General features: G+C 41.6%; 1 pseudogene; it reads right to left on the reverse strand.

Moving 5' to 3' along the window:
- Positions 1–15,701: 15,701 nt before the first annotated feature.
- Positions 15,702–17,634, reverse strand: LOC128920128 (uncharacterized; annotated as a pseudogene).
- Positions 17,635–21,633: the final 3,999 nt, after the last annotated feature.

Genomic DNA, 21,633 nt, shown 5'->3' on the forward strand with positions numbered 1-21,633 from the left:
TGCTGCAAGTCCTTCTAGGTGAACCACCTTCATTTTATTCCTAGGTCTTCCAATGGTCCGTATGTGATACACTACATAATTTATCCGTTTAACAACTTGGTATGGTCCTTCCCAACTGCATTAAAATTTAGGAGACAGTCCTTTCTTTCATTGTTGTTTATTGGGTGTTGTTATACCCAATCTTCCACAAATCCTTCGGAGTTCATTGCCTCGTCGTATTTTGCCTTCATTTTATCGCTCATGATTTGTAACCGCATGAATTTCTCTCATTTCGTCTTCTAGACTCTGTTGGCTTCTCTAGCATTCTTTCCACCATTTGCGTTCATTCCAAACTTTAAATCAATCGGTAACCGAAGATGATTACCAAAGATTATCTTTGCTGGAGTCTGCCCCGTTTAGGCCGTAAGCCGTTAGGAGTAAGGCTATATGGGTATCCCAATTATTTTGATAATTGTCTACCACTTTCTTTAGCTGTTCTACCTAAGTTCCATTAAAGCGTTCTACCATACCATCGGACTGTGGATGTACGGTTGTTGTACGAGTTTTCCGTATACCCAATTTCTGGCACATTTCCTGGATTAGGACTGATTAGAAATTCGTTCCTTGGTCAGAATGTAATTCTAGTTTAACACCATACCTTGTTACCCAATTATTGATGAATACATTCGCTACAGTTTCAGCTTCTTGATTAGGAATTGGGTATACTTCTGGACATTTGCTGAAGTAATCTATAACTACCACAACATATTTGTTTCCTAATTTACTGGTGGGAAACGGACCAGCTACATCCATGTCAATTCGTTCAAATAGGGCACCCGAATTGTACTTCTTCATCTGGCCGTGACTCCTGGATTTCGCCCTTTTGCTGTAATGCACTCAGCATAATTATCAATCCACTCCGTGACTGATTGCCGACAACCAACTCAATAAAATATTATGCATCTCCTTGAGAACATCGGGAATTCTTACTTTCGGAACGATTATAAGAGTTCGGGAAATTTGTCCATCTTCGCTTTCCCATACTCGATGCAAGCAACCAGATACCAACTTTAAACTGTTCCACTGTGCCCAATATGACTTTGCAACTGGACTTTCTGCAGCCATTTCTTCTCTCGTTGGACGCTTGTTCAGCTCCACTCCATGCATTCCCAGTTCCAAATCTGGATCTTCTTGCTGACATTTTCATAATACCTTTGGATCCCAGCCTTCTGTCGAAGTTATTGTCATTAATAGGACATCTATAATGTCTTCTTTGGACTCAGCTCTTGAACAATGTTTGTATGCATGTGATTGGCGTTGAACCGTTTAGCCGTTTATAGCCGAATCGATGAGAGCGAGCCTCTTTTTATTCGCAGATCGCCGCCAGTTGGAGATTCCAAGTGTAACCAGGTCGCTCTCCACCTGGTCCCTCCAACGGAGTGGAGGCCTTCCCCTTCCTCGGCTTCCTCCGGCGTGTACTGCATCGAACACTTTCAGAGCTGGAGTGTTTTCGTACATTCAGACAACAGTAACTAGCCAGCGTAGCCGCTGTCTTTTTATTAGCTGAACTACAGCTCATCGTTCCATGGTTTGCGGTATTCGCCGTTGCTAATGTTCTGAGGACCATACATCTTTCGCAAAATTTTTCTCTCGAAAACTCCTAGTGTCGTCACATCTGATGTTGACATCGTCCAAGCTTCTGCACCATAAAGCAGGACGGGAATGATTATCGAGTTTGTAGAGTTTGATTTTGGTTCGCCGAGAGAGGACTTTACTTTTCAATTGCTTACTCAGTCCAAAGTAGCACCAGTTAGCAAGAGTGATTCTGCGCTGGATTTCGTGGCTGACATTGTTGGTGTTGTTGATACTGGTTCCCAGGTATACGAAATTATCTACGAATTCGAAGTTATGACTGTCAACAGTGCCGTGGGAGCCAAGACGCGAATGTTGTCGCGGGTGTTGTTTCCAATGATATCGATAACATCGGCGTACTCCAGTAGCTGTACACTCTTATAAAAAAATTGTACCTTCTCTATTTAGCTCTGCAGCTCGTATAATTTTTTCCATCATCAAGTTAAAGATGTCATACGATAGTGAGTCACTTTGTCTGAAACCTCGTTTGGTATCGAAGTTCTGGGAGAGGTCCTTCCCAATCATGACGGTGTGGCTCAACGTCAACTTTCACTAGTTTTGCGGGGATATCAAATTCAGACAACGCGGCGTAAAGGTGCTGTCGAAAGCAGCTTTAAAATGTGTCGATCCTCTTTTCTCCAAGATTTGGCGCATGGTGAATATCTGGTCTATTGTGGATTTTCCAGGTCTAAAGCCACACTGATAAGGTCCAATCAGTTTGTTGACGGTGGGCTTTAGTGTTTCACACAGTACGCTTGATAGAACCTTATAGGCGACATTTAGGAGGCGTATCCCACGGTAATTGGCACAGATTGTGGATTCTCCTTTTTTCTGGATTGGGCAGAGCACACTGAGATTCCAATCATCTGATGCATGCACCTTATCAGTTCTTCGCCTCCGTATTTGAATAGCACGGCCGGTAATCTATCTGCTCCCGCCACTTTCTTGTTCTTCAGGCAGGTAATTGCTATTCGAATTTCTTCATGGTCGGGTAATGAAACATCTGTTCTATCGTCATCGATTGGAGAATCGGGTTCGCCATCTCCTGGTGTTGGACTTTCACTGCCATTCACCAGGTTGGAGAAGTGTTCCCAGTATGCCCTAGACATCGGTTACCAGATTACCACCTTGGTCTCTACATGAGGATGCCCCGATCTTGAAACCTTCGTTGAGTCGCTTCATTTTTTCATAAAATGTTCGAGCATTACCTTTGTCTGCCAGCTTCTCAAGCTCTTCGTACTCACGCATTTCGGCCTCTTTCTTTTTTTGTCTGCATATGCGTCTCGCTTCCCTCCTCAACTCTCGGTATATATCCCATACCGCACGTGTTGTGGTCGTTTGCAACGTTGCGAGACGGCAATCCTCATCGTACCAGCTTGTTTTTTGTCGTTACCGAAATCCAATAGTTTCGGCTGCAGCGGTACGCATTGAGTTTGAGATGCGTTCCACAGTTGAATTATACCGAGATGCTGATGAGTGCTGTCAGAGAGTAGGAGTGCAAGTCGAGTAGAGTATTTCGCGGCTGTCTGTTGCGATTGCAGCTTTTCGACGTCGAACCTTCTTTGTGTTTGTTGACGGGCTTTCCTTGCTGCACAGAGGCGGGTGCGTATCTTCGCTCCAACCAGATAATGGTCCGAGTCTATATTTGGTCATCGGAGCGTACGCACGTCTAAAACACAGGAGACATGTCTTCCGTCTATCACAATGTGATCGATTTGGTTACGCGTGTTTCGATTAGGAGACAGCCAAGTAGCTTGATGCATTTTCTTATGCTGGTGATCTGTCCTTACTCGGAACTGGATATGCCAACATTGGCGCAGTACATAATCTCTCCTTCAGAGTTTGGAAGGCCAGTTCCTGTTCTTCATTCCATTCAAAGGCTTTGTTCTTCTTCGTGAGTTCATTCAGGCTACTAGCTACGCTGGCAAAATTTGGAACGAATCGTCGGTAATAGGTACACAGTCCAAGGAAACTCCGCAACTCGTGTAAATTTTGAGGTCTTGGCCAATCTTTCACAGCCTCTGTCTTTTTTTTGAGCTGTACAAAATCCTTTCGTTGTCACCTTGTGTCCTAAATAGCTCACTTCCTTCTTGAACAGAGAACACTTCTTTGGGCTCAGTTTTAAACCGTTGGGAAACCTCTTCCAAATTTTTGAGACGCTCCTTAAAGCTTTTACCAAACACGATGATAACGTCTAGGTACACCAAACATGTCTTCCAGTGCAATTTTTTTAACACTTGGTCCATAAGTCTCTCAAAAGTGGCAGGAGCGTTACAAAACCAAAAGGGCATTACAGTGAATTGCCATAGACCATCTCCAACGCTGAAAACCGTCTTTTCTTTGTCTTCTTCGTTTACCTCCACTTGCCAAGAGCCACTTTTCAAATCGAGTGTTGAAAACCAATTCGTGCCTGATAGCGAGTCTAGAGTGTCATCTATTCTAGGTAATGGATAACTGTCTTTCTTCGTGACATCATTCAACTTTCTATAGTCCACACAGAATCTCATGTGGTCATCTCTCTTCTTCACAAGTACAACAGGTGAATTCCATGGACTTGATGATGGTTCAATTATGCCACTATCGCTCATTTCACTCATGGTCTGGCTTACAACTTCACGTTTGGCTAATGGAACGCTGCGGAGCCTAGCGGATTGGTCTTGCATCTCCGGTGTTGATGAAATGTTACACAATTTTGGTTTAGATTCGTCTTTATCAAATATGGTGGAGTATCTGAGAAAAAGTTGTTTGGCCTTCTTTTTATGGCCTACCTCTAATTCCTCGGTCCTAGCGTTAATCTCGTTCGAAGTATCGTTTTTACCCACGTTTTTACTCCAGTTATCTATAAAATTATGTAACACGGCTATCTTTTCTATAACAATTTCGCACGTTACTTCCCCGAGAACTTGAGCGTCATCTCCAGTTGTAGTGCGTAACTGTGCCCCAGCTAGGGATCTTACTTCCTTGTTGACCAGATCCGATCGAATTATGGAGTGTGTTGCGCCCGTATCCACAGTCAGTATGCGCTTTCTACCGTCCACACATCCACTAACAGTAACGTTGTCCGTATTTCTATTTATTTGAGAGACAGATAATATAGGGCATTCACTTGGGGGAGCCAGCACGCGACCCTTTCGATTGGCTCGCTTTAGTTTAACGATTGACTGTTTTTCTGAGTTGGGTGATCTTCTTGAGCTTTGCTTTTGCGACAAACTTGATTAGTGGACAGATTAGATTCCATCTTACAATTACGTGCAATATTGCCGCTTTTTCCGCAGTTAGTTCTGCTTTTTCCAGACTGGATAAGGAAGCGAAGCATATAGGTCTGGTGATGAACGAGGACAAGTCGAAATATCTCCTGTCGTCAAACAAACAATCAGCTCATTCGTGTCTTGGCTCCCACGTCACTGTTGACAGTCATAACTTTGAAGTTGTAGATAATTTCGTTTATCTGGAAACCAACATTAACAGCAATAACAATGTCAGCCTGGAAATCCAACGCAGAATCACTCTTGCCAACAGGTGCTACTATGGACTGAGTAGGCAATTGAAAAGTAAAGTCCTCTCTCGACGAACATAAACTACACTCTACAAGTCTCTCATCATTCCCGTCCTACTTTACGGTGCAGAAGCGTGGACGATGTCAACATCCGATGAGACGGCACTAGGAGTTTTGGTTTGCGTAAGATTTATGGTCCCTTAAACATTGGCAACGGTGAATACCGCAGAAGATGGAATTATGAGCTTATTCGACGATATAGACATAGTCCAGGGAATAAAAAGACTGCGGCTACGCTGGCTATGTCATGTTGTTCGAATGGACGAGAGTGCTGCAGCTCTGAAAGTGTTCGATGCGGTACCCGCTAGTGGAAGCCGAGGAAGAGGAAGACCTCAACTCCGATGTAAGGACCAGGTGGAGGGGAACCTGGCTTTGCTTGGTATAACCAATTGGCACCAAACTGGCAAAGGAGAGATGTGTAGCGCGCTGTTGTGGACTCGGTTATAACCGCGTCAGCGTTGTCTACGCCAGTCAAGAAGAAGAAGATACCATGAACGAAACTCTGGATATTTATATACTCTATGTACTCTTCCGACTTATGCGCATGAGCCAAGTGAGCTAGCCTTTTAACCTCCGTAGCAAATTCTTCCTCACTAGTTTTCTGCCTACGATTTTGCAGTTCTATTTGGAAAATTTGTCTCCTGTGCTCACTCACATACCGTCTTTCTACAGCACCCATCAACGCTTCGTTGCTGCTTGATTCGCAATTCAAGGAATAGAGTCTTCCGTGAAATCAAAGAAGCTCTGAATGAATGTGGCTTTGAAGTTAAAACTGTGGTAAACATCTTTAACAGAAATAAAGTACCACAACCCATGTTTAGAATTGAATTGATGCCGAATTCTAATCAGCTTAAAAAGAACGAAGTGCATCCAATATATAATTTAAAATATTTGCTGCACCGTAGGGTAACCGTAGAAGAACCACACAAAAGAAACGGGACAGTACAATGCACCAACTGCCAAGAGTATGGGCATACCAAATCATATTGCACTCTACGCAGTGTTTGTGTGCTATGTGGTGATTTACATCCCACATCAAAATGTACCCTCAAGAAAGAGGATTTAAATAAAAAATGCAGCAATTGTGGAGGAAGTCACACTGCCAACTACAGGGGTTGTCCTGTTTATAAAGATTTAAAATCGAAGTTTTCACAGGGAATTCAAGCACGACGTAGCCAAATGTTACATTCTCCTCGTAATGACATTAGAGATATCACAGACCATATTCAAAAATCTGGTAATATTAAAAATAATACTGTACTAGGGAGCTATGCCAATGTTGTAAAAGGCAACAATGTACAAATGCAACCACCGCAAAATCCCCCAAATGGTGGTATTGAAACCATGATTATAAATCTTACGCAATGTATGCGCAATTTATGTCTACTATGCAAAATAAGATACAAGATTTAATAAAATCGCAAAACCAAATGCTGCAAACTTTATTAAGTAAAAAATGAGCATACTGAACATTTGTATATGGAATGCTAACGGTGTTAACCAACATAAATTAGAGATTATTAAATTTCTGTCTGAAAAAAATATAGATGTAATGCTAATATCAGAGACTCATCTGACAAACAAAACCAATTTTAAAATACCGGGATTTAGACTGTATGTTACAAATCACCCGGATGGAAAAGCACATGGCGGAACGGCAGTGTTGGTTAGAAATCGGTTAAACCACTATACTCTGGAATCTCATGCTACAGCCCAGTTGCAAGCTACAACAATATCGTTAAAGAATCGGGGTTGGGATTTAAATCTAACGGCTATATACTGCCCACCTCGTTTTAAAATTACAGATAGCGAATTTAAAGACTTTTTTGGAACGCTAGGTCATAGATTTCTAGCAGGTGGAGATTATAATGCAAAACATGTGTACTGGGGGTCACGTCTTATTAATCCGAAAGGACGCCAGTTGTACCAAACCATTATGAACCACAATAACTTTGATATAATATCTCTAGGCAAGCCCACATACTGGCCCACTGATCGCATGGAAATACCAGATTTAATTGATTCCGCTGTAACCAAAAATATAGATAGATCGCTTGTGACAGTTGATACATGTACAGACTTATCTTCTGATCATTCACCTGTACTAATAAAGTTGTGTGAACAACCCATTTTCGTTGAGCCAAAAGAGGGTCTATCATCTCACAAAACGAACTGGTTAAAATATAAAAAATATGTGAATATGTGATGTATGTGATTGGCGTTGCAACCGTTTAGCCGGTTATAGCCGAATCGACGATAGTGCGCCATCTCTCTCTCTCCTTCGCAGTTCTGCGCCAGTTGGAGATCCCAAGTATAACCAGGTCGCTCTCCACCTGGTCCCTCCAACGGAGTGGAGGCCTTCCCCTTCCTCGGCTTCCTCCGGCGGGTACTGCATCGAACACTTTCAGGGCTGGAGTGTTTTCGTCCATTCGGACAACATGACCTAGCCAGCGTAGCCGCTGTCTTTTTATTCGCTGAACTATGTCAATGTCGTCGTATAACTCGTACAGCTCAACGTTCCATCGCCTGCGGTATTCGCCGTTGCCAATGTTCTTAGGACCATAAATCTTGCGCAAAATTTTCCTCTCGAAAACTCCTAGTGTCGTCTCATCTGATGTTGACATCGTTCAAGCTTCTGCACCGTAGCGCAGGACGGGAATGATAAGCGACTTGTAGAGCTTGATTTTGGTTCGTCAAGAGAGGACTTTACTGTTCAATTGCCTACTCAGTCCAAAGAAGCACCTGTTGGCAAGTGTTATTCTGCGCTGGATTTCGAGGCTGACATTGTTCGTATTGTTGATGCTGGTTCCCAGGTATACGAAATTATCTACGACCTCGAAGTTATGACTGTCAACAGTGACGTGGGAGCCAAGACGCGAATGCGCCGACTGTTTGTTTGATGACAGGAGATATTTCGTCTTGTCCTCATTCACCTCCAGGCCCATTCGCTTCGCCTCCTTATCCATGCGGGAAAAAGCAGAACAAACAGCGCGGTTGTTGCTTCCGATGATATCAATATCATCGGCGTATGCCAGGAGCTGTACACTCTTGTAGAAGATTGTTCCTTCTCGGTTTAGCTCTGCAGCTCTTATAATTTTTTCCAGCATCAGGTTAAAGAAGTCGCACGATAGTGAGTCACCTTGTCTGAAACCTCGTTTGGTATCGAACGGCTCGGAGAGGTCCTTCCCAATCATGACGGAGCTTTTGGTATTGCTCAACGTCAATTTACACAGCCGTATTAGTTTTGCGGGGATACCAAATTCAGACATCGCGGCGTAAAGGCAACTCTTTTTCGTGCTGTCGAAAGCAGCTTTAAAATCGACAAAAAGGTGGTGTGTGTCGATCCTCTTTTCACGGGTCTTCTCCAAGATTTGGCTCATGGTGAATATCTGGTCAGTTGTCGATTTTCCAGGTCTAAAGCCACACTGATAAGGTCCAATCAGTTCGTTGACGGTGGGCTTTAGTCTTTCACACAATAGGCTCGACAAAACCTTATATGCGATATTGAGGAGACTTATACCACGGTAATTGGCGCAAATTGTGGGGTCTCCCTTTTTATGGATTGGGCAGAGCACACTAAGATTCCAATCGTCAGGCATGCTTTCTTCCGACCATATTCTGCAAAGAAGCTGATGCATGCACCTTATCAGTTCTTCGCCGCCGTATTTGAATAGTTCTGCCGGTAATCTGTCGGCCCCCGCTGCTTTGTTGTTCTTCAAGCGGGTAATTGCTATTCGAATTTCTTCATGGTCGGGTAATGGAACATCTGTTCCATCGTCATCGATTGGGGGATCGGGTTCGCCATCTCCTGGTGTTGTACTCTCACTGCCATTCAGCAGGTCGGAGACGTGTTCCCTCCATAATCCCAGTATGCCCTGGACATCGGTTACCAGATTACCACCTTGATCTCTGCATGAGGATGCTCCGGTCTTGAAACCTTCGTTAAGTCGCTTCATTTTTTCATAAAATTTTCGAGCATTCCCTCTGTCTGCCAGCTTCTCAAGCTCTTCGTACTCACGCATTTCGGCCTCTTTCTTTTTTTGTCTGCAAATGCGTCTCGCTTCCCTCTTCAGCTCTCGGTATCTATCCCATCCCGCACGTGTTGTGGTCGTTTGCAATGTTGCGAGGTAGGCAGTCTGTTTTCTCTCCGCTGCGAGACGGCACTCCTCATCGTACCAGCTTGTTTTTTGTCGTTGCCGAAAACCAATTGTTTCGGCTGCAGCGGTACGCAGTGAGTTTGAGATGCCGTTCCACAGTTCCCTTATACCGAGATGCTGATGAGTGCTCTCAGAGAGCAGGAGTGCAAGTCGAGTAGAGTATTTCGTGGCTGTCTGTTGCGATTGCAGCTTTTCGACGTCGAACCTTCCTTGTGTTTGTTGACGGGCATTCTTTGCTGAACAGAGGCGGGTGCGTATCTTCGCTGCGACCAGATAATGGTCCGAGTCTATATTTGGTCCTCGGAGCGTACGCACGTCTAAAACACAGGAGACATGTCTTCCGTCTATCACAACGTGATCGATTTGGTTCCGCGTGTTTCGATCAGGAGACAGCCAAGTAGCTTGATGTATTTTCTTATGCTGGAATCTGGTACTACAGACGACCATATTTCGGGCCCCAGCGAAGTCGATCAGCCTCAGGCCGTTTGGCGATGTTTCGTCATGGAGGCTGAATTTTCCGACTGTTGTGCCAAAGACACCTTCTTTACCCACCCTAGCGTTAAAATCGCCAAGCACGACTTTTACATCGTGGCGGGGGCAGCGCTCATAGGTGCGTTCTAGGCGCTCATAAAAAGCATCTTTGGTCACATCGTCCTTCTCTTCCGTTGGGGCGTGGGCGCAAATCAGCGATATGTTGAAGAACCTCGCTTTGATGCGGATTGTGGCAAGACGTTCATCCACCGGGGTGAATGCCAGGACTCTGCGACGGAGTCTCTCTCCCACCACAAATCCAACACCAAATTTGCGCTCCTTTATATGGCCGCTGTAGTAGATGTCACAAGGACCCACCTTCTTCCGTCCTTGTCCCGTCCATCGCACTTCTTGGATGGCGGTGATGTCAGCCTTGAGTCGTATGAGGACATCAACCAGCTGGGCAGAGGCACCTTCCCAATTAAGGGTCCGGACATTCCAGGTGCATGCCCTTATATCATTATCCTTAAAACGTTTGCAGGGGTCGTCATCAAAAGGGGGGTGTCCCATCCGAGGCTTTCGTAGATTTTTCATTGGGGGGTGTTTTTATGTGGTGGGTCCCAAACCCTACGCACAACCGCATAAGCGGGCTTCGCCTTCTCACTTTAGCTCGCCTTCAAACGGATGTCTGTTGGCTACCCAGAGGATACTTAGTCTAAAACCGGAAGTCGTGAGCTGCTTGAACCATGTGGAGAAGAATCGTTTCACATTAATATTGACGTAAAAATGGATACAGAAAGAGATATTGATGAAGGTATAAGAGAATTTAATGATGTAATATCAAATGCAGCTGTCATAGCAACACCAAAAAGAAACAATAAACCGATTAGCCGAAGAAAAATCACTAATAATGAAATAGAAAAGCTTGTAAATGAAAAAAGGCGAGCTAGACGTGAATGGCAGTTAAATCGCTCCCCTTCTACTCTGTTGCAACAAAAATATGCTGTACGAAAACTAAAAACAGCGCTTCAACGTGAGGAAGAATACCACACTCACAATTATATAGAGAAACTGTGTCCGAATTCAAACAAACGAAATTCACTTTGGAAAGCCCAAAAGTCAATGAAGCCTCCAGTCGACTCCAACCTGCCTATAAGAGGCTTGGGTGGAAACTGGGCACGAAGTGACGAGGATAAGGCAAATTGTTTTGCAAATCACCTAGAAAAGGTATTTCAACCTAATTGCCCAAAGAACAGCTTTAAGCTGCCAATCATCTCCAATAGCGCTAACGAGTCGCTTGGGTCTATTCAAACGTCATCTTCTGAAATTATTAAAATCATAAAAGAGCTGAATCCAAAAAAGTCGGCAGGACACGATAAAATTACTCCAAAAATGCTAATTGAGTTACCAAATATTGCTTTAACAGTGCTCTCCTTGCTCTTTAACGCTATTTTCAGTTTCGGGTACTATCCAAGTTCATGGAAAAAGTCGCAGATCATCATGATAGAGAAACCAGGTAAAGACTTGACACAGCCGTCTTCATACAAACCAATCAGTTTTCTACCCTGTCTTTCTAAAATATTTGAAAAATTATTATCAAAGATGTCTCCTTTCCTCCATGAAAATAATGTAATACCAACGCATCAATTCGGGTTTCGTGCAAAACATGGCACTGTAGAACAAGTAAATAGAATTACTAACGAAATCAGAAGGGCGTTCGAGTATAGAGAGTACTGTTCTGCTATATTTCTAGATGTGGCTCAGGCGTTCGATAAAGTTTGGCATGACGGGCTTTTATATAAGATTAAAAAAAGCTTACCTCTCGAAATGCATAAAACCTTGGAGTCTTATTCAAAAAATAGAAAGTTTACTGTCAAAGTAGGAGACTTCATATCGGAAGAACGACCAATAAGAGCTGGTGTACCTCAGGGCAGTGTTTTAGGGCCAACTCTATACATAATATATACAGCAGACCTTCCAACAGCTAGTAATATTTTGACATCAACTTTTGCGGATGACACAGCTTTAGTGAGCCGAAACAAATGCCCAATTATAGCATCAAATGTATTAGGAGGCCATTGATTTTTGTCGAAGAATGGCTAGCAAACTGGCGTATAAATGTAAATGAACGAAAACGTGCCCGGCAGTTAAAATGAACAATATTTTATTACCCCAAGCGAATGAAGTAACATATCTTGGTATTCACTTGGATAGAAGGCTCACGTGGAGAAAACACATATCGAGCAAAATAACCTGCATGAAGATAAGAGCAGCACATTTAAATTGGCTTTTAAATAAAAATTCAAAACTTAGCCTAGACAACAAAGTTCTGCAACGTTTCACCAAAACAACTCAATCAATTGGTTGAGCTTGTCTAGTTTTAATTAGAATTAAGATTGTTTAATATATATAATATCTCCTCACTAGTGTTTTTGCAACAAGATCAAACTGGTATTGCGCAAAGCAGTTGCTAGATATTGGAAATGTTAAGGTCGCAGAAGACACCGCGACGGATTAATAACACTTCCAAAGGATTTCTGTCACTTCACAGACAGAGCAGCTTATTCAGCATGATGTTCCTCACATAAAACAACAATATAAAAAACCATAATTGGCTGAGTGAACGAGCAATATTGGCGGCAAAAACAAAGATGTCGATGATCTAAATACCAAACAGAGTCCCACAGAATTTTTTAATCATTGGAATTGCCTGGCCTACCACCACATAATTTCCAATAGACGTAGGATCAGGTGTTATCATGCTACGTAACAGAATCAACTTCGACTTTGCAATGGAACATGTTCGGCTGTGAAGAAGCTAATTAATATCGTCATCGACGCCAACATCATCAAGGGAAATACATTCGATTTAAGCCTTCACAATTTCCGGTGCGTCTGGCTTTTTAGTGACCCTCAATAATTCGCAAGGTCAGTCGTTGCAATTTTGCGGAATAAACTTGGAGTTTCCCTATTTATTTATAACGTAAATACTTGTATAACTTTAAGTGTAATAAAAAACCAAAAGTTATCTAAAAGGTACGATGTGTATGTTATTTGTGTCACACAAACAATACTTTGTATTTGTAATGATCTGCTTAAAGAACCTATTTAAGGAATTTATGTAATTTAAAATTGATTCTAAAATTTCAAATACAATTTGAATAAAAGATATATTCTGCTATCACTTATGCGATTGGCCGGCTGGAATTTTTTATATCTTCTAACATTTTTAAATCTCGAAAAACTGCAGGGTATAGTGAAAAACCTTATGCCAGGTTGCCAGAGCGAATACAGTTTGAATTTATTTATTTTTTATTCTTTAAATAAATAAATACTTTTGGTCGGTAGTAAGCTCTTCCCCAGTAGTTTCAGGTAATATTGGAGGTATAACGGTAAATTCATGTAGGTCCTGTAGTTTTTCCGTCTACATGTAATACAAGTTGACGTAGTGGTAACTCATTTAAATGTAATTGACTGGTAAACCACTGTGATGACATATTGAATTCCACATCCATCAGACGAATAATCCACCTTTGAAAGCAGTATTCACTAGTTCCATCGCACCCTACAAGAGCTAATTCATTCACCTTTACCGACTTAGATTTCAAAATTACAGTGTTTTTAATATTTTAGGTGTCTCTGACTGACAGGTGACATGGCCAACATACTAGTTGCTTCTTTGAACCTATAAAATCACAAAATGATCTTCTAGAGTTTTTGAGGATAGTTCGGAACTAGTCCCTTTTGACACTAGTTGGAACTAGTTGTCTCTCACCATATTGAAGCTTATAGTCTCCTTAACGAGCGTGCCAAATTTCAAGTTCATATCTCTACAACTTCATATAAAAATTAATTTTGAGATGCTAGATTGACTAAATCTTACACTGTGCGCTGTTGTCCTTGGGAACACGACACCCTTTATTATAAATAAAAAAACAAAAGCAGAATACTAAACTTAAACAGCGTGCAAAATATATGTATACATTAGACCTGGCGTTATTTTTTTTTGGAATTTTGAGTACGGGGATTGGTCAAATATGCGATTCGATGTAATAATTCATGTGGTAAATTTTTAACTCAATCAGAGTGTGCCAACCTGTGCCATAATGAGGTCAAAGTTCAAAATATAGAAAAACACTTGGTTTTTTTACTGTTATCTCTTTATTTATTAAAGAAAAAATAAAACGACGCAATTTTTCCACAATTTGCATTTCATTCATTAATATATGTCTCAAGAATATTACAAAAGCGAAGTTTTAGTATATGAAGGGAACTTTTGCCTGTAGTTCTCGACAATATGAAGCAAGTATTGTTTATGATTTTCTGAGTTAAAGACCGGTTAAAATCTGTTATTAGTTTTACTTTCCTCTCAGCAGAATCATTAACAGCAGTGACGTTTTTGAGGATTTGAACACCTTTTAAATATTCTGCATTTTCGCACCAGTTTGAGGGATCGAAGTTGAAAAATTTTACGTCTATTTCCAATCGTGAAAAGATATTTCTAGTTCTTTGCGTTACAAAACAACTTAAATCTTTACTTATGAATGCTTTCATTTCTTCAATGCTGGCATTTTCATTTTTATGCAGATAAACGCCATTGTCGTCACTGCTTTCAAACTCTTTTTCTAATGCTAGTGCTTCAACCATCTTTCTTTTCACATTTAAGTCCATTTTAGAATCGAAAAAGGCGAGACCAACGGCTTCCTCGGACAGTTACCATAAGTGGTTTTTCATTTTATCTAATAAGGCTAGAGATATTTTTGGGTCGTAATAACCGGCAATGTTTTTTACCAGCTGCAAATCCAAATTTGGTGCTTCAACTGCATTAGTAGTTCGAAACCAATACGGAATATAAAGACGCACCAGGAAAATACACACATTGCGGCATCCATTCAAATGGCTGGAAGACATTTTAAATTGTTTTTGCAAAGCAAACATTTTTAAGGCATATATCGCTTTTGACATAAACCTGGCATAGACGTCGCGCCAGGTGCATGAAAGGAAAAGTTCGGGATGCTGCCACCTAAGAAAATAAACATGAGTTGCAATAGCTCTTTGTAATCATGGCGAATGTGGTCTTTTGCTATATTTTTTATGCAAAATTCTTTATTGGCTTCACATTCATCTGCATTTATAGCACGTCGCACTTCTTCATCCTTGATTCCAATTGGAAGATCTTTTAAATTGAAAGTGTTCCATTCCCGCGAAAAACGTTCAAATTTGGCAACTTCCGGGCAACAAGATTTTCCAAAATATATTTCAAATACAGCTCGTAGTATGATTTCTGCAATATGATGCCTGCATGGCAACCACAACAAGCTACGTTTCAATTTTTGTTCCAGCACCGTTACGTTTACCAGTGTTTGTAGCTGTCGTGTCAAAGCATACTGTATTTACTTTCACCGTAATCACAAGGTGAATTACTAATCGAAAGTGATTAATAACGAATAGTTATAAGTTTACAAACTCGGTTTATTTCACGGGTGATAAGTATATAAAAGGAATAAGTATATAAAAATATAGAAGTATATAAAATTGTATTTTGTTTAAGTTCACAAATTCGGTTTATAAAAGGTAAGTATATAAAAATGGTAAGTATAAACTGCGACCACGGACGGCACGATGTGTCTTTGACTGAACTCGGCTGGCCTGTGAGCTAGGCAAAAAGGGCAATCAGCGCAATCGCTCCTCCTTCTTTTTGTTCCTTTTGGGGTGGTGTTCTTGTGTGTGGTGTAGGCGTGGTATATTGATGTCGATGTTAAGTGGTGATTTGATGATGTGGGGAGTGTGGTGAATGTGCGGTGTCAGTGTTGTGTGGATGAGTGAAAATGTGGTGTGATGGTGTGTTGGGTTGAGGGGGCTAAGACTCATTTAGACATCCCGGCCCCCCTAGGCGAATAATTAGCCTAGTAGTCGTTGTAGTTGCTGTAAAGTAGCCACCACATTGCTGAGCCCAGTGGACCGGCGGGACGGCGACCTGTGTGGACGGCGGCGTGTGAATGTGTCATAGAGCGGGCGTCGACTATGTGAATGCCGTGGTTGCCTTCGTGCAACATGGTTCGACAGCGGGCGTCGGTTTGTACCACGGTTGCGGGGGGCAGGTGGTTGTCCGCCATCTCGATGTAGGAGGGTCTGATGCGTCCGCAAGAACGGCGTGGAGTGGGTAGTCGCCAAGCAATTCAGGCAGTGGCCATGTGTCTGGGCGATCTGTTGTCGTAACGGCGGTAGCATCTTCTTGAAGATGCTGCAGTGTGGCAACCTGTGTGGGCGACGGCAAAGCGGGCATCGGAGGCGTGGTGGATCTGCTGGTACCGGCGTCGGGTTCGCGCGTGATGCACGGGCAGCGGTTGTGGGCGCTATGACCGCAGGGTTTCGAGGAGGTGGAGCGGGCCCCGGGCGTGTTACGTGAATAGTTGACTGAACGGCTGGCGTTGGTGTTGTGGGCATATCACTATCCATATTTACCTGTCAAAATAGTACTAATATTATGTGCGTATTGTAAATATCGATATGTTAGTTTGTGCAACGTTATGTAGTATGCGTTGGCCGTCATGTGGATCGACCATTTATAATTTGTTTTGATAGTTTCATTAATTATTCATGATTTATTATACGGGTTTATTGTTTTCGTTTTAGGTTATTATATTATCGGCTGTCGGCAGAAAGCATAGTTTAACGAGCAGGCTAGTTTGTGTTCCGTTTTGCGTACGAAGATCGACTACGCGAATATGACCGTCGGAGCCGTGGTAAAGCTTCTCTATGCGGCCAAGCCGCAATTCGGTTGGGGGGAGACAATCATCATTAATTAAGACACAATCTCCAAGCTTTGGCGCATTTCTGGTGTTTTCCACCGGTACCTTCTGTGGAGGTCCTTTAAATAATCTTCTTTCCATCGACGGCTGAAATCATGATGGAGGATTTTGATTCTTTCCCATCTATTTAATAAGGAAAGCGGCTCCACGCCTGGCTCAGGTGTGGCCAGTATGGGCGCTCCTTTAAGAAAATGCCCTGGTGTGAGGGCTGTAAAATCTGATGGATCTTGCGAGATGGTAGCGAGAGGCCGCGAGTTGAGGACGGCTTCAATTCTTGTCAACAATGCCGTAAATTCTTCATAATTAAATTTGTAAGTGCCAGCTAGGTTCTTGAAATGAGATTTGAAGCTTTTTACGGCTGCTTCCCATAGACCACCCATGTGTGGAGCGCTTGGGGGGATAAACTGCCAATTGATGCCTTGGGGAGCATATTTTTGTACAATGTCAGGTGAGATTTGTTTTGTGAAATCCACAAACTGTTTTTCTGTGGCTCTTTGAGCCCCAATGAAGGTTTTACCATTATCGCTCATGATTTTTGATGGAACGTCTTCCGACAAAGCGAGCAAATGCCGCGAGAAAAGCCTCCTTCGTCAGATTGGTACACAGCTCAAGGTGCACTGATTGTCGTAAAACAGACAAAGACAGCCATATTTGAAAAGGGCCAGCAAAGTCGACACCTGTAGTGGTGAAAGGCAGAGCGAAGTTGCAGCGTTCAGGTGGAAGTGCCGCCATAATCTGCGTTCGCATTTTCTGCTTGTGCATAGTGCATATCTTACACATGAAAATGCACTTCTTGATTTGGGGCTTAAGACGGGGAACAAAGTACTCTTGGCGAACCATCTGTTGCACGAGACGATGTTCGGCATGAAGCATGAGTATGTGGATGTAATTAATTAACAATATGGCAAAAGGGGATTTCTCTGGTATAATTATGGGATGGCGTTCGTTATATGTAAGGCTTGAATTAGCAAGCCGACCATTCGCACGAAGCAGACCTTTCGTGTCTAGAAATGGGTTTAATACTAAGAGTGAGCTCCTTTTATCAACCGGCTTCGATTCTCTTAGTAATAATATGTCGTGGCTGAAGTAGCGCGTTTGGGTTGATGCGATAAGAGCGACCTTTGCTTTTTGTAAGTCTTGGTGCGTCAGTGTATCGCATTGGCGGCAAGTTGCTAACTTTACCTTAAATTTCAGTAGCTCTATGAATTTGATCATATAGGCGACTACTCTGAGTGCTCGGGGGAACGATGAAAATCGTTCAAGGATGTCGGCATCATCCGGTGTAATGTGATAAGTGGCGATTTTTCGACTTTCAGGGGCAATTATGTTGTGCATTAGCGATTGTGGCCAAGAATCGTGAGATTCTATTAACCATCGGTGGCCATTCCACCAGAGAGTGGTGGTGGCGAGATGAAGCGGTTTGCATCCTCTTGTACCTAGATCGGCAGGATTGTCAGCACTGGCTACGTGTCGCCAAGTCGCTGATCCTACCAGGTCCAGTATTTGAGACGTTCGAATAGAAATATATGTTTTCCACGCGTGTGGTGGTTTTTCTAACCAGGCCAGAACTATTTCAGAATCGGACCAGGGATATAATTTGTATTTGGCCACGTTTAAGTGGGTCTGCACCATGGAAGCTAATTTAGCTAGTAGTAGTGCGCCACAGAGTTCAAGTCGTGGTAGACTTAGCGTTTTTAGAGGAGCAACTTTTGCTTTTGCCACCAGTAGTTGACTTGTAGTTGCGGTATCGCTTTGGGAGCGCACATATATAGTGGCGCAATATGCCTTTTCAGAAGCGTCACAGAAGCCGTGTAGTTCGACCATGTATTCGGGGGAATAGTGTACCCACCGTGGTATTTGTTTTTGAGAAATATCGTTCAGATTATTAGCAAACTGGGACCATTTTTCTAAGCGAAGCGGTTTCACTTGTTCGTCCCAATCGGTTCCGTCTAGCTATAATTCTTGAATCAAGATTTTCGCTTGTATCATAATTGGCGATAGCCATCCTGCGGGGTCGAAAAGTTTTGCCACGGAGGATAGAATTTGTCTTTTTGTTATGCCGGATAATGGATATAGACCCTGTAGTGTATGAAAACTGGTCAGATATCGCATTCCATTGGATACCTAGTGTTTTTGTTGTACTTTCCTTTTTGAATATGAGAAAATTAGTATCCAACAAATTGCCTTTTGGTATATTTTTTAATATATTTGGGTGATTAACTGTTATCTTTTTTAAGGGGAACCCTGCGGTGGTAAGGGCACTTATAACTTGTGATAAGGACTCGTATGCTTGTGGAAGACTGTGGCTTCCAGACAGGATATCGTCCACATATGTTTGTGTTTTTAACACTTGTGTTGCCAGAGGAAATTCTGACTTTGTGTCTTCTGCCAATTCGTGTAGTGTACGAATGGCTAGGTATGGGGCACAATTTACACCAAAGGTAACTGTTTTTAATTTAAAGCCGCGTAGTGGGCTGTTAGGAGATATTCGGAAAATAATTCGCTGAAAATCTTGATCATCTTTATGTATGACTATTTGTCGATACATTTTCTCGACGTCCCCATTGAATACGTATTTGTATATACGCCAATTTAATATGAGGAGCATTAAATCAGGTTGGAGTGTGGGTCCTGTGAATAGAATATCATTGAGGGAATTCCCCGAGCTGGTGGCCCTTGAGGCATTGAAAACAACTCTAACATTTGTTGTTTTTTTGTCTGGCTTCACTACTGCATGATGTGGCAAGTAGAATGAGTTGTATTTGCCGTTAATGATGGCCTTTCGCATGGGCCTACTTCCTCCATGTGATCTAAATGGAGATATTCTTGTAAGACCCCATCATATTCTTTTTTGAGCTCACCTTTTCTAAGTAGGTTTTTTTCCATGCTTAGAAACTGCTGTATGGCAGAGATGCGGGAGCGACCTAAGACGAGTGTATCAGGGTATTCTTGTTTTCGTGGTAGTCGTACGACGTATCGACCATTTCCTGATCTAGTAGTTTGTAAAAGTCTTCACAATACTGATCTTCTGGTGTTGTAATCGATATGGGAGGGAGTTCTTCTAACTCCCAAAATTTCCTTAATTGTGTATTAAGGTATTCATTGGATATTTCTTCAACTTGAGTTGTCAAAGTGGTAACTGTTTCGGTTACTGGTCCACTTAGTATCCAACCGAATATAGTATTTTGTGCTAGAAGGGTGTTTGATATTTTTTCAACACCTTCTAGTATAATTTGTGGCATAAGGTCGCTTCCTAATAGTATATCTATTGGAGCTGGGGTGCTGCAGTTGGGATCTGCTAGATTCAGATGTGAAATCTTATCCAATTGCTTGCTCTTTATTTGGTAGCTAGGAAGCATGTTTGTAAGTTGCGGTAAGACTATAGCTTCTGCTTGAATGCGCTTATCCGTGAGTGGGGAGATAAGGGTAATGGGACAGATTTTATTTGAGGTTTGGACTACTCTTCCGCCCATTTCCGAAATTTGGAAATTAGAATGCTTTGTTGGCAGTTTGAGTCGATTTTGAGCCTTTGAAGATATAAAGGATCTTTGAGAGCCTTGATCTATTAGTGCTCTTAGTTTTTGAATAAATCACCTTTATGTTCAATGGTGATGACCGCAGTGGAAAAAAGAATTTGGCTTTCATTTTCTGAATGAAGCGCTTGAATTTTTGCTGCTTTAGAGCAACATAGTTGTTCTTCCCTTTTTTCGGGATTTGATGTTTCGGGAATATTGATGTGGTCGTAGCGACTAACCCCGTTGTTTTATTAAACTTATTTACTAAAAACAGTTTTCGGTAATCTACCCGTATCAGCTTTCACTGAAAAAATATTTTCACATTTAACACTTTTTAAATGAGCACAAATTCCAAAGAATCAAAAGCTACTCAATTTTTAAGAATCCCAAAAATGGCTGATGACGATAAACAAGGCACACCTGCAGAAGCTACACGCTCAAAGCAGAGTGTAAAACAAAAAAGATCTAAAGATCATTTACTATCAAGATTCATCACTGAAAGTGATACTTTTATAAGTTATTGCACACAATTCAAAGCTTCCCTTATTGCTGAGATCACGGAATCAGTTTTAAAAATAAAACTCGAAAGTGTCCACGAAATATGGGCACGCCTTCTGGCAGCGTACGATATAGTAATTGACACTGAAGATGTATTTACTTTCACCGTACTCACCTTGTGATTACTAACCGAAAGTGATTAATAACGAATAGTTATAAGTTTACAAACTCGGTTTATTTCACGGGTGATAAGTATATAAAAGGAATAAGTATATAAAAATATAGAAGTATATAAAATTGTATTTTGTTTAGGGTTTTATAGTTTGCAGGTAATGTACGTCTGCGTTTAATGTGATATATACGTATGTAAATATATTCTATGTAAGTATGATGTCTTGTAGTGTTGACAATATGATGTGGTATATAATAGTTTCAATTTTTGTAAGTGAGCATGTATGTATGTATGTATGTATGTTTATTATTATATTTTCTTTTGTTTCGGGGTTTTTCTATCTTGATTTTTGATATGCCTTTTATTTATGTGCTTTATGCAATCCTGCTTGGTGCTCAGAGAGACCGAAGGGGTATTGCTGGATAAATATTGCAAGTGGATACTTGGAATTTTTTTTTTTGAGTTTATGTATGTACACAAGGATAAACAGAAGGCAATTTTCAATTTGCGTATATATACAGACAGATATGGATATTTGTAACCAAACTGTAATTTTTTGATATCGGTATTTCGATACACCGTATATTAACGTTTAGTACCCGTTTTTTTTTGTAACCGTTTAAAAGTCTATTTATTTATTTTTTTTTTTACATTTCCACCGAATTTATCATATTCATTTTTTCTAAGTAATTATATATGGACTGGGCGATTGCTTCACCAGTTCCACATTCAATAATTGGAATGGAAATTAATTTTTCTATATTATCTGCCGTTAAAACAATAGCTAGGCGTTCTACTTTTTCCTCTCCAGTCATTGCAGGAAGTAGTTTACCATCCCAGT

The sequence above is a fragment of the Zeugodacus cucurbitae genome, chromosome 3 (assembly GCF_028554725.1).
Source record: "Zeugodacus cucurbitae isolate PBARC_wt_2022May chromosome 3, idZeuCucr1.2, whole genome shotgun sequence".
NCBI lineage: Eukaryota > Metazoa > Arthropoda > Insecta > Diptera > Tephritidae > Zeugodacus > Zeugodacus cucurbitae.